Source organism: Mus caroli, unplaced genomic scaffold, assembly GCF_978045245.1.
Source record: "Mus caroli unplaced genomic scaffold, Mus_caroli_1 scaffold_6, whole genome shotgun sequence".
Lineage (NCBI taxonomy): Eukaryota > Metazoa > Chordata > Mammalia > Rodentia > Muridae > Mus > Mus caroli.
The window spans coordinates 75,797,801-75,815,803 of NW_028227261.1; the positions used below are offsets into that span (position 1 = coordinate 75,797,801).

General features: G+C 34.6%; 1 long non-coding RNA gene across 2 annotated transcripts; it reads right to left on the minus strand.

Annotated features, from left to right (window-relative positions):
• Positions 1–304: 304 nt before the first annotated feature.
• Positions 305–11,588, minus strand: LOC115030850 (uncharacterized). Of its 2 annotated transcripts, XR_003836412.2 has the most exons (5): positions 11,518–11,588; positions 6,401–6,589; positions 5,887–5,949; positions 5,695–5,778; positions 305–2,244 (listed from the first exon to the last, which is right to left on the minus strand). It is a non-coding gene; the product is annotated as an uncharacterized LOC115030850 (long non-coding RNA). The 2 variants fall into 2 exon arrangements; XR_003836411.2 differs by having other exon boundaries at positions 5,695–6,589.
• Positions 11,589–18,003: the final 6,415 nt, after the last annotated feature.

An 18,003-nucleotide genomic window follows, 5' to 3' on the forward strand; every position in this document is an offset into this window, starting at 1 on the left:
TTTATTTGTAATAGCCAGAAACTGGAAACAGCCTATATGCTCTCAACTTAAGAATGGCTAAAGAGTCAGGCGGTGGTGACGCACACCTTTAATCCCAGCACTTAGGAGGCAGAGGCAGGTGGATTTCTGAGTTCAAGTCCATCCTGGTCTACAAAGTGAGTTCCAGGACAGCCAGGGTTATACAAAGAAACCTTGTCTCAAAAAAAAAAAAATTGTTAAAGAAAATGTAGTACATTTACACAATGGAGAAGTTAAAAATTTAAAATACCAGCTTTAAAAGATGATTATTGCTTATTTCTAATTTTAAAAACTTCAGAATTTTATACATAAGTACTATATTTATATAATTTCGACCCTCACTCTCCTACCTAATACTTCCATATATGTTTGCTCAATCCATTTACTATTACTGCTATGTATCTGTGTGCTCCAGGTCTGGCCACTTGTGCATGATAACCTATCAGAAGGAATCATACCTGGAGAGGACTGCATCTCCCTCTCTCTACAGGCATTAGTTGCCTGTAGCTTTTTAATCAAAGGGTAGAGACGTGTGAACCTTCACCCATTCATATCAGCATCAAAAGCCTGTGCAGTCTTCATGACTCAAATCCCCAACTGAGTGCCACGATTACAAATAGATTTTATTTACTTGATGTTCCATTACTGAACAAATGTTTTCGGATTGTTATGGTGTTCTATGGCTATCTAATTCACTAAATTACATTCATTAAAATCCTGATTATTATTTGTTTTCAATCTTTGTCCAGTTAAGGCTTCTTACTATTTTAAAGAAAAAAATATATACATATAATACATTATTTATATTTTCTGACTTATCTTGTGATATATTCTACACTGTTAAAGTTTAGCTCTGGACTTTAAGGATTTTTAAACATAATTCATCCTTTAATAACAATGAAAGAAGCTGGGCAGTTGTGGCACATGCCTTTAATCCCAGCATTTGGGAGGCAGAAGCAGGTAGATTTCTGAGTTGGAGGCCAGCCTAGTCTACAGAGTATGTTCCAGGACAGCCAGGGCAATACAGAGAAACCCTGTCTCAAAATAACTAATAATAATAATAATAATAATAATAATAATAATAATAATAAAAGAAAATATGCAGGCAATTGAATTTAATTACATTAATTTCATATAAAACACTATTAATCACATAGGCTGCTAAGATAGCAGATACTTAAGAATATCTTTTACTTTGTTTAATAAATTCAGTTTTTAACATCACTAAACTCTACCGTATGCATTGCTGTTCATACTGAGAGAGATTTAGGAAACAATAAATAATTAATTAAATTATTTTCAAAAACAAAAGAAGTTATTGTATATGATCTACAAAGAACAGTGCTATATCTGATTGTGAATTTTTGAAAGATAATTGGAAGCAGAAAACTATGGGAATCATTTCTTTAGTGAAAAAGTTTTACATAGGTTTGGTAATTGGGAAGGATCAATCAGAGAACACATTATCTCTTAAATTCTTTCAACCCAATAGTTGTTTAGAGTAAGCATTATAGTGGGCGTGGTGGCGCACTCCTTTAATCCCAGCATTTGGGAGACAGAGGCAGATGGATTTCTGAGTTTGAGGCCAGCCTGGTCTACAAAGTGAATTCCAGGACAGCCAAGGCTATACAGACAAACCCTGTCTCAGGAAAAAAATTATACTAAGAATTATCTGTTACTATTGCTGGAAAGGTTATAATTAAGAACATTTGGAAATTTATTCTTTTTTTTTCCACAGAGCATACAGATTTGAGCTTTATTTTTGTAATATGTTTATAAAACATTTATATCAACTGTTCAAAATGATAAGATGCGGTGTTGTCACAGTGAGACCATTTATATAAGGCTTTTCATGTCTTGAGTGCTATCTTCAACTTTACAATATTGGCACCCAAAGAAATGCTTTTCTAAGTATACTACCAGTGTCAAAGTTGGGGTTCTGTTTCTGTGAAGAGTCTTAAAAGGAAAACAATTAATTGGGCTGGGCTTACATTTAAGAGGTTTAGTCTATTCTTACCATTATGGTGAGAAGCATGGAGTATGCAGGCAAACATGGTACTGGAAGAGCCTAAAGATCTACAGCTTGATCTGCAGGCAGCAGAAGGAGATAGTGTGCCACCCTGGATGCAGATAGAGCATATGAGACTCCAATCCCAACCTCCTCACAGTGATGCTCTTCTTTCAACAAGGTATGCCACATAATAGTACACTCCCTGTGTTTCAATGCTAAAAAAAATAAAAAAAAGGATTGAAAGATATGAGTTGACAAGGGACATTCTTTTTCAAGCAACTCCAAAATGGAAGTGCATTTTAGATTGCCTTGGTGGCAATTTTAAAAGAGAACTTTTCAGGGCTTCACATTTAACTTAAAAATATTTAGGAAATTCTCCAAGGAAAAAATGGCTTCAAATTTAGTGATCTATATATTTCTAACAAATATTCCTTCACCCTTCTGATCAGAGTCTGATGGAAGCTTTATAGATATGGTAAAATTTTCTCAGTCTCAACATGAGACTTTTCTAACCATGTTATTATTTGAAGTAACTTTCCAGAATCCATATTACTTTGTATATAATCTGTCTTGTTTGTTTTCCTTAGGGCATTTTTGGTTTCAGTATAAAGTGCTATTACAAAACAGTAGTTTTCATCCAGCACAATGTGGATGATTTATAATTACAGAGAAAAAAGGTTATATGTGTTTCAATCAAAACCAATTGAGAATAGTCTTCTATATGATGTATATATTTCTGTTTATTATCTGTTTTCCTAATTTTCTCTAGTTTCCTCCACTGCATTTACAATTCATATTTTATCTAATCACAATTTACCCTCAACTAATATATTTCACATTGTAAAACATACTTTGAAAATACACATTGAAATGATAAAAAAATCTCATTTTTCTCTGCTACTTTCTACTAATTATCGTTTATGGTTAAATTGAGGAAATAAGTTTATTCTCTTTAATTCTATAATAATGGCAATAGCAATGTTTAATACTGTTTGTGTCAATTTTGTCAATAATACAGACTTATTTTTAGATTCAATACAGATTCTCAAGTAATTGTGTCACATAAATTAATATAGCTCATTTTCATTAAACAGGATGATTTTAGAACCCAGTGTTCTGATTTCATCTCTATTGTTCTTATAAAATGGTTCCAACTGTGTGCCCTAGCAAAAAAAAAGAATGAATAACTTAGCTAACAAATACGTTTATTTCAGTTTTCAAGTCCAGAGTTTTGCCCATTGTTGTGATGTAGTCAAGACAGACACTTCAAATAATAGGCAATTCATACACACAGTCAAGAGCAGAGAGGAAGGGGTGTGTATGTGCTCAGTTACTGATTGCACACTTGTGGCTACTCAAATTCTCTGTTCTTTGATAGTTCCTAACTCTGTGACTTGGGAATTATACAACTCTTATATCAATGAACTTAAACAAGAGATTCCTAGACAGGAAAGCACACAGGCCAGCCCTGTGTAGACAAAAATCTCCTTATCATGCCTTACCAGGATTTTCTAGGTTGACAAAGCTATACTTTTGTAATAAGATTGCATACTGTTACCACACCCCACTTAGAACTTGGCTTCCTTTTGTTTAATTGAAACAGTTTTAAAATAAAACATCGTCTAATAGACTAAAACCTTCATAATTTTAAATTGTAATTAAAGATGAATATAAACGCTATGCTTGCTTCTAAAATTCCCATCTAAAAGAAAGATCTACTTGCAATATATGAATAATTTGAGTCTAGAAGTTTTATTTTAAACTAAATTAATTTTATTTTAAGTTTTTATTCAGTGTATTGTATTTTTGTACAATACTTTGTATTTCCCCTCAAGGACTTCTCCCAGATCATCCTTACATCCCAATATAACTATCGTCTCCCTCACCCTTGCAGTACCCCCATCCCCTTCCCTCCCTTCCTCTTCACCTCCCCTCCCCTCTCTCTTAGTTTCTTTCTCTCTAGAAAACACAGAATCAAGACAAATATATAAACTAAAATAAAAATGAAAGGAACAAGACAAAATGTAAAAGCAAAATGAAGATTATAAATAGTTATGAAATCTGTTTTGTGTTAATCAAATGCTTCTGTGTATGGGCCTGCTCAGGAAGATGGTTGGTACTTACAGCAAAACTCCATTGAAAAAAACCTGGTTTTCCTTACTCAGCAAGTATCAATTTCAAATAGCTTCTTGGTTAGGAGTGGGACTCTATGTATACTACCCTTTCTCAGTTCTGAGGTTTGGTGTGGATTGAACCAAGGAAGATCTTGTGCATGCTGCTACAGATACTGTGAGTTCATATGCATTTAAGTCCTGTTCTTTCTGGATGATGCTGTCAACCACTTCTGGATTTAAAACCTTTCTTCCTCCTCTTATACATGGATCCCATAAAGGTGAATAAAAAGGGGTATATAAAGACATCCTATGTAGTGCAGATTGCTCAGAATTCTGCCATATCTGCAGATTGTACATTTGTACCTTTCTATGTTCATTCCCATTTTCTTTAAAAGTAATGAGTCTTCTCTGATGAGAGTAGAGTAAGATACTGATCAATGACGATAGAAATATACCATAAGATTTTGGTGAAACATTGAAGGAGATAGTAGTACATGTCTCCTTGTAATATTATAAATGACCATCATACAATCAGTGACATGGCAGAGAAAGTAAAGACCTGTATAGAATCTCTGGAAAGTAAATAAATGTATAAAAAGAAAACCTATGGCTCTAAGTTGTCCTCTGGCCTCTATAAATGTGCCATATCATAAACACATACACACTAATAAATAATAAAAATTTAAAACGTGTTCTGACTACATAGTGACAGACTGAAAAAATAAATGTCCAGATATTTTCTTAACAATGAATGGTCTATAAATGCTTCATATTGTGGTTTTATATCTTTTCAATTATATCCCAAGTCTTATGATCTATTGTAACCATACCTTATGATTTAGATTTTGAAAAGCACAATAATTGGATTATATTGTATGGGTGAAAAACAACAGCAATGATTCCAACAAAATGTAAAACAAGTTTGAAACTTAAGGTTTGAAAATTTTCACTCATTTACACACAGATATCAATGACCAAATGTATTGTATATTATTTTCTCATGGTAGAACATAAAACACAAATTTATAATCTTAAACATTTAGTAAAATTTTAAAATGAGGATTGATGATTCTATCAACCATTCCAATTATGAGGTCCATAGGTAATACATGTACTTAACTGACTTTAGCATTTTTTAATAAAGAAATGTAAATAAACATTATAATTTAGTAACCACTGAGCTACATTGTAAGATTAAACAATTTATAACATGCAGAACTGGTTTTATAGAATTGCGTAACAGAGGTTTATTGAAAGATGTTCCAAACAAGCATTTATATGAAATGGAGTAGGCAGAATATATTTTCAAATAAATAATGATCTAAATTACTTATCTTTATATATAAATTATTATTTTTATATTTAAATTTATTCAAAACTAATTTAAATGTGTACCTAAAATTTGTTTAAAATAAAGGGTAAAACAAAAATAAATTTGAAACATAATGGGGTTTGTCTTAACAAAATTATAGTACTAGGTCTAACACTGCACCATACGAAGACATTGTACATTTGTGACACAGGAAAGAGAGAATCTAAGCTTGTTCTTACCTGAAAGTCTTCTTTGAATGATTGTCTGCATAGTACCAGAAAAAAAATATGCAAGATGCCAGGGTAGGAAAGGAAACAATATTCCTGTGAACCACAATATTGATCAGTATGTATCAGTTAGGTCAGTATGCCTAACACAAGGATTTAGAAATTTAATGACCATGGGCAGAAGATTCTTGATTATAGCAGTACCTTCACGTATCCCTGCCATCATGTGAGATTAAATTCCAGCAAGAGATGACCTTTAGATGGTACCTATTTATCAGAAATTTGGTTAGATATTAGCATGTTTGGAAAAAATAATTGATTACAAATAACACACAGAATGAACTTTATTAGGTAAGAATGCTGTAATCTAGAGGGTTAGGGAGGGAGTGTGATTGAATCTTAAAGCATAAAAAGGCTTGATAGGAACCTTAAAGGCAAGGTGAGATTTTGAAGAGCAACAAAGCTCTGACCTTACAAAACTTCACTAGGACATGAAGTTAAAGTTACAGTATAGGAGATATAGCTACCTTCTACACTATGGTAGGAAACCTAAAGTTATGGGAGTTTTCTGTTTCTCTTTAGAAAACCTAGGAGAAAACACAGACCTTTTATATGTTATAGGTTTTCAGAGTGTGCCTGGAAGAACTAATGTAGTTAAACTGGGCTAGTCAAGCAGCATGGATTCAGAATAAAGATTCCAGGAGAACCATTAACTTACCTTGAAGTCCAGACATAATGTATTTGAGTCCAAAGCTCAGTAGAGTTTCAACAATTCTGTGCATCACAGAAAGGGGTGTGTGAAGTGTGCCCTGATTTCAGAGAAATGGAGAACGGTGGCAAGCAGGTCTAAATTCTAACAAATACTTCCAAATGGCTGAAGAGTTCATAGTTAGTCATCTTTATTCTCCTGAAGAAAATGAGAAATAAGAAATTCTATTTCTACATTGCTCCACTGAGCTGTGTACCACATTTTTAAGTAGGTCTAGAATTCTCCAGTGGGAGTAGAGTATACTCATTAACGTAATTCATTGACACTTCTTATTTACTTGCCTCCTTATAAACCTCACACTTCCTTCTTGGTGGAACCTACTTGATGAATAAAGAAAATAATATCTAAAGATTTTTTCAAAGGTACCTTAAGAAGAAAGATATCTTTATAGAAAATTAACATATTCCTTGGTAATGAGTGGAAAAAGACAAAGTATTCCGCAATGGAAAACAAAATAGAAAATGAAAATCATATCTATGTAATGTGCTTTGAAAACAATGAAATTAACTAAAACAAAACAAAACTACTCAGAAAAGACAGCTTGCTGATAAAATATTTAAATTGTAAGACTAACTAATTTGAAATATAGTGTAGTTAAAATGAACAAAGGTATGTAGCAGTGGGAGATGGGGAACTGGGAGTTAGCCAAAAGAAAGTCCCAGATGCCAGGAAAGCAAGAGGTTCCTAGAACCCAATGGGGATAGCATTAGATAAAATACCCAACAAAGGGGAGACAGAAACTGTAGAGACCATATCTAGAGTCCAGAAATTAGGTATAGCCCCTAGTTGAGAGATGGGGCCAGCCACCCATCTCAAAAACATTAGTACAAAATTGTTCCTATTTAAAGGAAATGCAGGCACAAAAATTGGAGCAGAGACTAAATGAAAGGCCATTCAGAGACTGCCCCACCTAGGAATCTATCCCATCTGCAGACACCAAACCCAGACACTATTGCTGATACCAGGAAGCACTTGCTGATAGGAACCTAGTATTGACATCCTCTGAGAGGCTCTGCTAGAGTCTGAACAATACAAGGCAGATGCTGGTGGCCAAGCATTTGACTAAGCATTGGTACCCCAAAGGTGTAGTTAGTGTAAGGACTGAAGGAACAGAAGGTGTTTTCATGCCCATAGAAAGAATAATAACAACCATTCAGACTCCCCAGAGCTCCCAGGGACTAGACCACAAATCAAAGAGTACATATAAATGGAAGCCTGCTCCATTGCTCAAGCACAGCAGATCTAGATGAGCAGAGATGGTCCATGATTTTAGAGCTTTATTGTAGAAAAGCAGAGAGAGAGAGAAAGAGAAGAGTAAAGAGGCAGAGGGTAGCCATGGTCACTAGGAGAGAGGGGAGAAGAGAGGGGGAGAGAGGAAGCAAGAGGGCTAGAGTAAAAGCAAGAGAAGCAAGAGAGGCAAGAGAGAGAAGAGGGGCCAAGCAGCACCTTTTATAGTGGGCAGGTCTACCTTGTTGTTGCCAGGTAACTGTGGGGAGGAACATACCTGGCTATTGCCTGGTAACTGTGGGGGTGGAGTCCAGACAGTCTACATGATTGATGGCCACAGAATTATGGAGCTGGGTCCTTGTGTCAGGAGCCTATGTCTCAGAGCATGGCAAAAGGGCTTTAATCTGTTGTGTCTTCAGGGTTTGAACCTAGCACGACTAAAAAACAGGCTGCCTTTCATGGTCCCACCGAAAAGTTCATACACTTCTAGATATGTGTTGGGAGTAGTTTGGAAACTCGTATAAAACCCAATGAGATATTAAAGCAGATTATGGTGGGGCAAATCTTCATGTGATATTTGGCCATCAATCAAAAAAAGATTTCAAAGTAAAATTTCAGAGTTTTCATTTATTTTATTTTATTATTTTCCTTCAGCAATAGAAATGTAGAAATCCCTAAGTAATAGCATCGGGCAGATTTATTCTTCAATAAATATTAATTTTTCCAGTTAAAAAAAGAAATAGACTAAGCATATTCAATACTAGGTTTAGATTGTGTAATTTTTAAGTAGAATGACAATATGAAATGCCAAATTAGTTTATTAAAATAAAATACACTAAAACATATTTAATAAAAACACATATTAGTGTAAATAACTCCACATATTTTAAGAGTCATTATAAATATAGAATGACTTAGAGATTAGGAATTTGATTACATGACATAATTTTGCTTTTGTTGAATGTAGGGTCATAGTCTTAGAACATAAAAGAAAATCACTGTCATTCAAGTAGACTTTAAATTAAAAGAATGCTAACTAACAATGATCATTACAAAATGATAATGTTTTTGGAAATGAGATTCTAAAATAACTTATTTCAAATTAGTGGCATTTATTTCAGGGTTAACTGAAATAAAATTTTCAAAGGGGTTAAAATAAATTTCAAAAACAGAGCTTTAATGAATTATGATGAAATATAAGAAACTAAAATACATCATAAACTTAAAGAAATGACATATGTTTTATGACGAGATGATACAGATATTTAAACATTACAAATTCATTGGAAACACACTACTTTTGAATGTTATAAACATGATACATGAACATTTTCAACAACATGAATTCCTTGGACATGTTCTGCAGATTCAACCCAATCCTTATAGAAATGAAGATTTTTAATCATATACTAGTATACAGAGAAGAAAAACTACTAGTAATGCCAGATTCAGTGCTGTGCTAAGGAGCCTGAGTACATAGAACAGAATGATATAACAGTTCAACAAACTGAAAAACAGGAATTTTTGCATCTTTTCAAAGCAAATGTCTAAAAAATGAAAATGTAACACCAGGCCCATAACACAGATTGAAGGAAGAAAATTTAAGAAATTGTATTTGAAATATCACCATGCTCTGAAAAAAAAAATAAAGACCATTTAATGACACTAACTGAAGTGCTTTTGGAAAAGAAATAAATATTTAAGGCCCTAACTCAACTGATATTTTTCAATATTGTATCTTACAAAATATTAATACTCAGAATACATAATATTGGTTAAAGAAACTGGATATCTTAAAAGAAAACCAGATTGAAAGTCATTAAATTGAATTTTACAAAAGAGAAACAATATTCTATAAATGTTAAAATTTATCAAGCTCAGTAGGCTATGGAAATGAAAAAAAAACTTTGCACAATGATCAATATTTCAGTACCTACAGATATATGTATGGGAAACAAATTCTTGTTCAGTCATTGAGTTTTGAATAAACATTTTATATACATTTACTATAATACAAAGCAAGCATCGATCCTACAGGAAAATAGCTAATTATGATGCATTCACTTCTCATTTCATAAAATAAGTGACCTAGGATCATAGTTTAATACAAAGGACCAGATAAATTGATATCAGCTAGTTATTATTTCTATTGTTATAATGAAACACCACTGCCAAAAGGAAGTTTGAGAAGAAAGTGTTTATGTGGTTTATACTTTCACATCATAGTCCATCACTGACGGAAGTCAGGGTAAGAAGTCAAACAGGGTAAGGATACTGGAGGCAGCAACTGATGTGGAAGCCATAAAGGGCTTACTGGCTTGCTCCAATGGCTTTGCTCAGACTACTTTCTTATAGGACTCATAACAACTAGCCCACAGATAGAATTATCCATTAGGAACTTGAGTTTCCCCATCCAGGGCATTTCCTCAACTGAGAATCCCTCATTTCAGATGTTTGTAGCTCTGTGAAACTGAACAGAACTGGGCAGGGTATGTGACCCCTTATCAAAATCACACACCAAAATATCACTGTTAAGCCATAACTATTCCATTTTTGTTCATTCCCAAGAACACACATTAGAACCATCAACACAAAATGACACTTGATAAACTTGAAAAAGTACCACAGGGTTTACAATTTCAAAAACTATTCATTCTCTTAAAAAAAAAATGTGTAGTACTTTGTAAAAGCCTAAAAATCTCTTTGAAAATTTGTCACTCAACTGTGGGCTCCTCTAAGATCAAAAATACATTAAATGCCTTTTTTTCTAACTTCAAGAGGGAAGAACCAGTACAAAGCAAACACAAACTCCAAAAATTTAAATAACTCAATAACTCTCTGCCAAATTACCTTTGATTCACTAATAATATTCTGGTCTTGTCCAAATGTTTGCATATTTCTCTGAATTCATATTCTGAAACACACACAGAGATTGTCTTCTAGGCTCAGCTTTGCTCCACTCCACACCTTCTTCTATTCTTTCTAATTATCACATTGTACTTGCATATGCAAAATGCTATCATTTTCTGTGGCAACTGGGATGCACATTTTCAAAGATTCTAAAGGGAGGCTCTGAAGTTATCTGAAGGGACTCTAGCCTTGGCACACTATATCAAGCCTCAGCTGTTCTCCATGACTAGCACGTACATACTTTCAAATCAGTACCATTTGGGTGACTCTTATGCTACCAAGTTCAGCTCTCAATATGCAGTACAACATGGGCCACTTCTGGAAAACACCTTCCATGTGGTGTCCCTGAAGAAAACTTTTCAGAAGAACTTATCTCAACGATGCTGTCTCTTCTTAAGAAAATTATTCTTTAGCCCCAGTTGACCACCATCAATTATCCTCAGCAAAGCAAAAGTTTTACATCAGTGATTCTGGCATCTTGATAATAATAGGCAGTTCATCAGCCCAAGCTGAACAGAACTACAGAATGCTAACTCTAATGGCTTTGTATAGTCTTTGCTTTCCTCTGAAATATTCCAAATCAGGTCTCCGTTGTCAGCACTACTCTCCATGATCTTATTTTCCAAGCTCTTACAAAACATCTCATTGAGGTCTCAGCAGTCAACTCCTTTTCTAGACCAAAGCTCTTAGGTCTTTACAGGATCCTATTTAAAAAAAAAAAAAAAAAAAGGAAAGAAAAAAAAGAAAGACAGAAAACAAACAAACAAACAAAAAAATGAAAAAAATAACAAAAACAAAAACATGATCAGGTCTGTCAGAGCAATCCCAGCAATCCCATTATCCTGGCATAAATTTCTATCTTACTTAGGGTTTCTATTCCTGTGATGAAACACCATGACCAAAAGCAAGTTGTAGAGGAAAGGACTTACTTAATTTACAATTCCATATTTCAGTCTATCACTGAAGGAAGTCAGGACAGGAACTCAAAAGGGCAAGGACTTTTCTCAGCATGATTTCTTATATAATCCATGACTACCAGCCCAGAAACACAAACACCCACAATTGGCTGAGCCTTTACACATCAATCATTAATTAAATATTTGCTTTACTGTTGGATCTTTTGTACTTTCTCTATTGAGGTTTCCTACTTTTAGATGACACTAGATTGGGCAAACTTGATATAAAACTAGACAGGACAATGTTCAAGGGTTCTGATATTATCTGTCACATAAACAAGTATAACTACCATTGTTAACAAGTATTTCTCTTAAACTGTTGTCAGTGAATATTCATTATATTCAATGTAGATATTTTCTCAAAGACATCATGCACTCTATGTTTGTTTTCCATTGTGCATTCCGTTTCTCCAATAATGCAAAATGGAGTTAGGTTTTCATATTAAGCAAAATAACTCAGGGTCTGAAACAGCACATACTGAAAACTGGATATATTCTCTCATTGATAAACCCTATAGGTTATAAATAGTAAATAAATAGATGATAGATAGAACTAAAGATATATAGATAAATGGTAGATAGATGAGAAGAAAATTGGAAGGAATGAAGAAAGAAAGGAAGAAAGAAAGAAATAACGAAAGAAAGAAAGAAGAAAAAAAAGGAAAGTAAGTTAAATAAAAGAATGAAGAATTAAGGCTGATGATGTATCATAATTCATCCTATTTATCCTTAAGTGCCTACCACATCTCATGACATACACATGTGCATTATCCTTATCCCACAACTCTCACAAACAGCTCACAAGTACCTCTAACTCCAGTAACAAGGGAGTGGAGATAGAACTGCTACAGATGAACAGATATTAAATACCAACTAAATCAAGTAAAATAAAAAGCAACAACTGAATAAATTTTTAATATTAAAAATTAATATATGTGCACATACATGATATTAAAGTAGAGGCAATATTCTCCTGGGGGATGGAAGGGATATAATTATTGTAATAAAGGAATATAGGAAAGTCCTGCAAAATATATTCATGGTGGTTGATTTTAGATGAATACATAAAATTGTATACCTTTTCATCGATGAGATGAAAGTGAAGAGACGATTATCTGGAGAAATGGAAGCAATGAGCTTACTTTTGAAGACAACAGGAAAGTCTCCATAATGTAGTAATGAGAATTTTAAATTTTAAAATTAGTGATAAGGAGATAAACATGGACAATGAAAACAAATAAACAAGAAAAATCTGGTAATTACAGTGTACAGTAAGAATCAAATTTTACAACTAGAATAATCATGAAGTTAACACTAAAACTGTGCCTAGCATCAAGCACAACACCAGCCTTCTGGACTTTATGTGTTAATTGACTATTTTCTCATGTAAGAGGGAAAATCATCAGGAGTAGCACACCAGATGTTATTATGTTTGAAGCAGAATATGACAAGTATTCTGGTTGGACTATGAAGATAAAGTTACCACCTGTATAGGAAAAATTAAATTAGAAATTACCAGTAAATCAGGACAAATGTTAGTTTGAATATATTACAATAGGTGTTTGCTATGCATTTAGTAGCTTAATCACAGATGGTTATTCAAAACAAGGATGGCCCCTGAGACGTTGTGGATAAATTTTCATTGCTCAAGAATAGAAGATGATGTCGTATATGATGAAGAAAGTGCAAAGGTGACTGAAAAAGCCGCCCTCTATAATGATCTTGATCCAGATCTGGCTCTCCTATGGTAAAAAAAATATAACTTTCATCATCATATGGCAACTGTGATCATGTTAAATAATAATTATAGCTAGGAACTAAATTCACTTAATGGTACTTAACCCTAGTTATGTTTAATTTTACTTGCTTTAATTAAACAATACTATATTTAATACCAATTATTTTTAAACATAACTGACAGTTATACTTAGTTATAGACATTATAAAAGATGAAATATCACTTATTAACCTAAAAATCAGCAATCAAAAGGAAACAAAGTATTCCATTTTAAATGTTTCTCCTGAATTACAATTACAAGAAGTACTAATAAAACTTATTCCCTTATATGTTTTTGAAATTTAAAGAAAAATGTCACTGAAAAATATATATTAAAAACACACTTTTACAAAATTGAATTTTTATTAAAATTGTGGCTAAACAATACATTGAAATGATTTCCCTTCTTTAATGTCACAGAATGTCAGTCCCATTGGAGGGACAGTAACATTGCAGACTGGATCAGATACTCATATTGGAAACAGCTGCTATTTAAAACATCTTGGATGTTATCTGTGAAACTGAAGGACAAAATCTTTCCCTTCACCAATTTTTTCTGACCATCAGTTATATCTGCAGATTTGTTTTTCATACTTATACAATCCCATAGTTACTCAGACTTCTAAATTGTTCGACTCATAATGATCAGGTTATAGTTCTGGACGTTTGGAAATTTGGTTCATTCCCGAGAAATTACATTCATAACCTCAAGGTAGAATTTATCACTTGTGAAAAGAGAATGATTATTTTTGCTTTTTTTTGAAGAATTTCAGAAAATCTAGTATTAGTTACATCATATCTTCATTGTAAATTATTAGACCTAATAAAATATCTTCTCTAAATGGCAGGCAATGTAATGAAATAGTTATTTTATTTAAAATTACATGAATATTGTTGATTTTACTGCATGCATGATTGTGCACCATATATGTGCCTCATGCCTTCAGAGACTAGAAAAAGGTATCAGATCCCTTTAAATTGGAGGTAGAGAGGGTGGTGGGCCACCATGTGGTGCTAGAAAACAAACTATGGTCTTCTGGAAGAGCACTTGGTGCTCTTAACCACTGAGCCATCTCCCCAGTACCCGAGAAAACCTCTCTTACTAGATATAGCTCACTGGTTGAATAAGGAGTCTTTCACTTTTGTATACATAAAGTTGGAAAAAACACAGGAACTTATTAACTCTAATACTTTCTCTGGAAAAATCAACATAATTATCTTAATAATAGCATAAACTACTGTTGATTCATCTTCTTTGATTTATCTACTGTGATTGCACCCAAATTATTTCACAAACATGTAGTTAAAACATATTAAATTTAAAAAAGAGAGAGGATATAGGGGGGTTTCAAGGATTAAGTGAGACTGGGAATAAGGGAAATGAATAATGATTAGGTTAACAAAAGCTAAGAATATATGAAAAAGCTTCAGGAAAATCTATTAGCAATAGATCTAATGTATCATAATTGGCTTGATGAAGATGCTGAAAGTACAGAAATGGTACAGATAATTAGATTTATATCATTGCCCCTGTAAAATATTCAGTGTTTGCTAAATGCTACTTGAGATGCCATTGAAATGTGATTCAAAAGCCATGCTTTAAAATGCACAAGTAGCTAGAATGTCAAATACTATATGAATAGATATGGGGAGAGTGGGCATCCGTGTTTTGTCCCTCATTTTAGTGAGATTGCTTCAAGTACCTCTCAATTTAATTTGATATTGGCTGTTGGTTTGCAGTAAATTCCTTTCTTTATGGTTAGGTGTGTGCCTGGATTTGCTGATCTCTTGAAGACTTTTAACATGAAGGGGTGTTGTATTTTATCAAATGCTTTTTCAGCACCTAAGGAGGTGGTCATGTTATTTTTCCTTTGGTTTCTTTATATAGTGGATTACATTAATAGATTTTCATATATTGAACCAATCCTGCATCTCTGGGGTGAAGGCAACTTGATCATAGAGAATGATAGTTTTGATGTGTTCTAGGGCTCAGTTTGCAAGAATTTAATTGAGTATTTTGCATCAATATTCATAAGTGAAATTGGTCTGAAGTTCACTTTTTATTTTTTTCGAAACAGGGTTTCTCTGTATAGCTCTGGCTGTCCTGGAACTCACTTTGTAGACCAGGCTGGCCTCGAACTCAGAAATCCACCTGCCTCTGCCTCCCGAGTGCTGGGATTAAAGGTGTGCACCACCACGCCCGGCTGAAGTTCACTTTTTTTGTTCCATCCTTGTATGGTATAGTTATCAGAGTAATTGTGGCTTAATAACTGGAAACAACCCAGATGTCCCACCACAGAAGAATAGAGACAGAAAATGTGGTTCATTTACACAATGGAATACTACTCAGTTATTAAGAGTGAGGACATCCTGAGTTTTGCAGGCAAATGTATGAAACTAGAAAATATGATTCTGAGTGAGGTAACCCAAAAGAACATGAATGGTATATACTCATTAATGAGAGAATATTAGCAAACAAATGTACAGACTATCCATGATATGACTCACAGTGAAAGACTCTAAGACTCCCAAAGGGAGACACTCACTCAAGCCTCAGGACAGCCGCGCACCCAAAAAGACACTGAGACCGAACTTATAGAGAGTAAGATTTTATAAAGCGACAGCAAGCAAATACATGAACCAGAGCTCTGGGGTCGAAACTCTTACACCAAGCCAGGTGCAGAGGAGAATCGACAATCGGCCCAAACTTTTCACAAGCTTTTATAGGAAAAAAGGCAGGTTGGGGAAAGTACAAATGTGCGTCACTAAAGAGTTCTGCCAAGGGTCATTTCCAGGGACTTTCCAAGGGGCTCTACGTAACCAAGGGGTCGTGTCCTATATTTTGGCAATGTATATTGATTTATTGGAACATTTTGAGGTTTGTTCAAACCTTTTATCTTGAAAATGTTCCTGGCACAGTCCTAAGTTGGGAGGGTTTGGGCTGGGTTTGTTCCAGGAGACCCTTATCTAAAAAATGTTCTTGGAACAGTTTCTATCTGGGAGGGGGTACTCTGGGGTAAAAAGTTCAGGAGTGTTCCGGGAACAGTCTCTGGATGGGAGGGGTAAGAGGACTAGAGGACTTTGAGTTGAAGGGTTCAGGAAGAGTTCAGCTTTTTCTTCTTTCAACAGATCTCAAAAAAGGTTAACAAGCTGAAAGGGCTCAAGTGAGGATGCCTAGATCCCACTTGAGAGGGAGAAGAAAGCAATTACAAGAGGGGGAGGGAATAAGGGATCTGGGAGGGAAATGGGACAGGGAGAGGAAAAAGAGAACAGCATCAGGTATTGTGTGGGTATTGAAGCCCTGAGGGCCAGCAGAAAGAGTGGACATTGGCAACGTCAGGAGTTAGGAGGTGAGGTGACACTACAGAATGTACCAGAGACCTTGGAGGTGAGAGACTCTCAGGATCAAAGGGAGAGTCCTTAGATGAAATTTCCTACAGTGGGGAGAGGGGACTTGTAGAGCTCACCTCCAGCAAAAAGACAGGGTATAAAGTGAGGAATGGAATTGCCATCCACAGTCAAAAACTCTGACCCATAATTGCTCTTGTCTGAAAGAACTGCAGAGACAACAATGGAGAAGAACCTGAGGAAAAGGAGGACCAGTGTCAGGTTGAAATTGGGATCCAGCTAAAGGGGAGGCCCCAAGGTCTAACACTATTAACGAGGTTATGGTATGCCAATCTTGACTGACTTCCAATAGGCCCAACAAGCAGCTGAAAGAGTCTGATGTCGATATTTACATCAAAGTACAGAAGCTCCTATGGAAGAAGCTGAGGAGGAGGGTGACCCTATATGAGGACCAGTATTTTCAACTGACCTGGACCCCTGAGATCTCTCAGACACTGGGTCACCAACCAGGCAGCATACACTATCTGATATGAACCCCCCAACACATATACAGCAGAGGATTGCAGGGTCTGGACTCAGTCAGAGAAGATGCACCAAACCCTCAAGAGCTTGGAGGACCCAGGAAGTGGAGAGGTCTGGTGGGGTGGGGCTGGGGGCTGGAGACATCCTTGTTCTTGTGAAGATGCGGGGAGGAAGTATGGAATGTGGAACAGTCAAAGGGTGGATGAGGAGGAGGATAAAATCTGGACTGTAAAAAGGACCAAATAATATTTAAAAATAAGAAAGAAAAATACATAAGTAAACCCACACCAAATGAAATAAACAGGAACATTCCTGTAGATGTAACTGGTAAAAAGTTTCTACCTCAAACATAATAAAAGAGGTCATGCCAAGGAAAAACCCCAAAGAATAGACTAACAGGAATTGTACCCTAGAGATGATACCCATTTTCTCTCAATTCTACAGATTTAGTTTTTGTTTAAGGAAAGTAGAAAATGTTTCCATTTCTGTTTTAAAAGGCAGGAAAATATTTCTTAGGTCAAACATTCAGGACAAATAAAGTGTCATATTCATTCATAGTATTAAATATGGTCTGGTATTCTTTAAGAAATTGGAGAGTATATTTTTGGTAATACCAAAATAGAATGTTGAACACCTCGATATAGAAAACTTAAAACTCAAAGGCAAACCATGTATGGGAACAATCAAGAGGCAGGGGAAGGGGATAAAAATATTATACTACTATATCACAAAATTCTATATCATATATACTTTATATGAGAATCACATTGCTCATAATGGACTCGTTGGGTAGTAAAATGCAAATGAGATTG